This window comes from Grammomys surdaster, unplaced genomic scaffold (assembly GCF_004785775.1).
Source record: "Grammomys surdaster isolate TR1022 unplaced genomic scaffold, NIH_TR_1.0 126219, whole genome shotgun sequence".
NCBI lineage: Eukaryota > Metazoa > Chordata > Mammalia > Rodentia > Muridae > Grammomys > Grammomys surdaster.
In genome coordinates this window covers 4,984,784-4,988,712 of record NW_021621022.1, presented here as the reverse complement: position 1 = coordinate 4,988,712, position 3,929 = coordinate 4,984,784, and the positions used below count along the sequence as shown (strand labels likewise).

General features: G+C 47.1%; 1 pseudogene; it reads left to right on the top strand.

Moving 5' to 3' along the window:
* The first annotated feature begins 426 nt into the window (after nucleotides 1–426).
* LOC114613523 lies at nucleotides 427–2,147 on the top strand (annotated as a pseudogene).
* The last annotated feature ends 1,782 nt before the right edge of the window (nucleotides 2,148–3,929 follow it).

The window sequence follows — 3,929 nt, the reverse complement described above, 5'->3', positions numbered from 1 at the left end:
CCAAACATGTTCCATTTTGTCTTTCTGTATGGCTTTTAGACTAAACACAAGACACCTGGATGGGTGACCAGGTGAAACAGTAGCAAACACGTTCTATTTGTGATTTCATGGGCCCTGTCTCTGCTCACTTTTGCATGATGTTATACAATACTGTGTTCCTCGCACTGATGTAAGCTGACCTGTGACGCAGGCTAGGAGACACAAACATGCAGACATTGCTGGCTCCACATTCCCTCAAAGATTTAAAGGAAAAGATGAATACCTCGAAAGTAACCAATCTCCCTATCTGTCTTACTGTCCGATTCATTCTGGGTTTCATGCTTCTAGTATAGTGTATGTGGTTACAAACAAACATATAAGAAGAAGAAAAAAAAGATTGCTGTCCATTTTCTCTTCTTTTTAAAAAAGAAATGCCAAGGAACAAAGATGGCGGCTGCCAATGGCGATGACTCGCTCTACCCCGTTGTGATGTTCACGGATGAACTCCACAGTGAGGACGCTCAGCTTTGTCTGAAAAGTATCAGGAAGCTCTCGGCCATTGCCTTGCCCCTTGTCGTTGTATGGACCAGAAGTAAGCTCCTGCCTTTCCTTACAGATACCATCTATGATGAAGATGAGGTCCTCTTGGCCTTGGCCGAATAGCTGGGAGCCTCCACCACTTTGGTGGGAGGGCCCGGGTATGTGCACTGTCTGCTGCCACCCCTTGAGTCACTGGCCACAGTGGAAGAGACATTAGTGCAAGACAAGGTGGTAGACGCCTTGTGGGCCACCTCCCATGAGCACTCACCTTCTGATTTAGAGGATCACTTTGTGCCTCTGGTGAAGCAGCTGGTGGGTGGAGACTTATTCACCTCCCGCACCTCGGCCCGTGGTCTCTTTTCGGTTTGCTACCCCTGAGTATCCAGTGCTGAGAAGGCAGAACTTTGACAGTCCTTCCGGGACCAATGCTAAGATGACACTCCCACGCTGCCTCAGCCGGGGGAGTTTCCTAAGGTGCTGGAGCCGGACAACGTCGAGAGCGAGATCTTCCCTGTGTTCTCTAACCTAGCCTCTGTTAAGCAGGGCCCTGTGCAGCTTCTGGCAGTGCGCATGCATGAACATCACCCAGCTTCTGCTCTAGGAGGACCTGAAGGCCTTAGTGATGCCCACCTTGCCATAGGCTGCTGAGGACAAGTCTTAGTGTGTTCACTACAGGGTAGCTGAAAAGTTCACAGAGAAAGCAGTGGGGTCTGAGCTCACCAAGACAGATCTGGTGCGTGCCTTCCAGAACCTGATGAAGGCCGAGGTGACGGCCACAGCCTCCCATAAGGTCAAAGAGTTCTGTGAAAATCTCTCAGCCGACTGCCAGGAGAATGTGATCATTACCCAGATCTTGCCCTGCATCAGGAGCTCGTGTCAGATGCCACCCAACATGTCAAGTCAGCACTGCCTTCAGTCATCATGGTCCTCTCTCCCATTCTGGGCAAAGACAACACCATCAAAAGCCTCTTGTCTCTTGGCTCAGCTGAAGGACAAGTGTCCTGAGGTGCTCATGAACACCATCTCCAACTTGAATTGCGTGAACGAGATGATTGGCATCTGGCAGTTCTCTCAGTCCTTGCTTCCTGCCATTGTGGAACTAGCTGAGGGTGCCAAGAGACGAGTGTGGCTGGCAGTCATTGAGTACATCCCTCTGCTGGCTGGACAGCTTGGTGTGGGATTTATTAATGAGAAACTCAACTCTTTGTGTATGGCCTGGCTAGTGGATTGTGCCTATGTTATTCACGAGGCTGCCACCAGCAACCTCAAGAAGCTAGTGGAGAAGTTCAGGAAGGAGTGGGCCTATGCCACTATTGTCCCCAAGGTCTTAGCCATATTTTGAGACCCTAACTATCTGCATCACATGACTACACTCTTCTGCATCGATGTGCTGTCTGAGGTCTGTCTGGAGGGTATCACCACCAAACACATGTTGCCCACAGTGCTCTGTATGGCTGGGGGCCCATTCGCCAATGTCTGCTTTGTTGCTACAGAAGATGGGACCTATTCTTGACAATAGCACCCTGCAGAGTGAAGTCAAGCTCATCCTGAAGAAGCTGACCCAGGACCAGGATGTGGATGTCACGTACTTCTCCCAGGAGGCTCTGACTATTCTGTCTCTTGCCTGATGCTGGGAAAAGAAGCATTGGGGGCCTCTGGTACCCACCCCCTAACCCCCACAAAGCTACCTCCCTTAGGGAGGTAGGGTAGCCAATGACTGTCACTCCCTGTGCATGGGCTGACCCTCCCCCTGCATGGTTCAGATCCTCCTCTTTGTAGTCTGGGAAGACTTATCTGTCTACGTCCCAAGGGGCTGGGGCAGAACAAGTAGACAGGACAGCAGTCTGAAAGGAAGGGCTGCTTATTCCTGCTCATATTGGGGGAGATTCGAGCATCCTAGGTCACTGGCTCCTGCTGCTGTAATGGGGACCCCTCCCTCACCTACTTACCAGCCCCCTTTCCTAACCCCAACCATGTTTGTGTGTGTGTGTGTGCGTGCCAATACTCCTTACACAGAGAAATAAAGGTGTAGAAATAAAATAATAAAATGAATATTAAAGGCACTGACGAGATTGCTTGGCAGTTAAGAGTAAGCACTTACGGCTCTTGCAGAGGAACTAAGTTCAGTTTCTAGCACTCAGCATGGCTCACAACCTGTAACTCCAGTTCCAGGTGATCTGACTTTCTCTTCTGGTCTCCTTGGGCACTGTACACATGTAGCCCATGTACATAATTGTAGACAAACACTCATACACATAAGATAAAAATAATTATATATCTATTAAATCATATGCAACTTGTTCTCCTCCACCTAATGTCCTGCCATAGACATCTCTCTGAGTCAATACATAGGAAGCCCTAGCCCAGACTTCTGGGAGCCTGTGTAGCAGCCCATGGTAAACCTCTATATTTTTTTTTCAATTATTCTCTTAATCCAACTTTGTCTGTCTAAGCCAATGATTCTCAACCTTTCTGATACTCTGACCATTTAATACAGTTCTTCATGTCGTGGTGACCCCACCCCCAACCATAAAACTATTTTCATTGCTAATTTGTAACTGTAATTTTGCTACCATTATGAATCACAATGTAAATATCTGATATGCAGAATATCTGATATATGATGCCCAAAGGGGTCCATGACCAGCAACCTGAGAATTATTGGTCTAAGTAATGTAAAACATCATGACCTTCTATGTATCTCTGAGTTTCTTAATGCCCTTATTGCTTCAGTAAGGTGAAGATACTAACAGATGAAACAGACAGCTCATTCTTTCTTTTATTTTGTTTTTTAATCTCCATGTGTGAAGTGTGTGCGTGCATTCACATGTGTGTGTAGGAGTTGTTGATTGTGTGCCATGACACATGAGTGGAGGGCAGAGAAAAACCTTGGGTGTCAATCTTCACCTTGTTTGAGGCTAGATCTCTTGGTTCCTGATATATACACCAGGCTATCCACTCCTGTCTTCAGATGGGCCTGACCTCATCCAGATGTGGGTTCTGGGCATTCAAACGCTGGCCCTTGTGCTTGGATAGCAAGTACTTTACCCATTGGAGAGACCTCGTTCTTAAGGCTCAGAAGCATTGTCTGTTTATTTTCCCTCAAGGATTTCTGTGACTTTAGCTTCTCTAAGAATGTCCCTTCCCACATGACCATCATGAGAGATAATGTCCTTTGAATGTGCCAGTTTGGCCAGCTGAAAACTAACATCTTCTACCAAGAGTAGTGGTGCCTACTAGTATCATGAGTTTGAGGCCAGCCTGGGCTAAACAGCAAGGTCAGGCCAGCCTGGGCTTTTGAATTAGGCTTTGCCTCATGAAAAAAAAAAAAAAAAAAAAAAAAAAAAAAAAAACAGAAAGAGGCAGAGACAAAGACAGAGACACAGAGACACAGACACAGAGAGAAACAG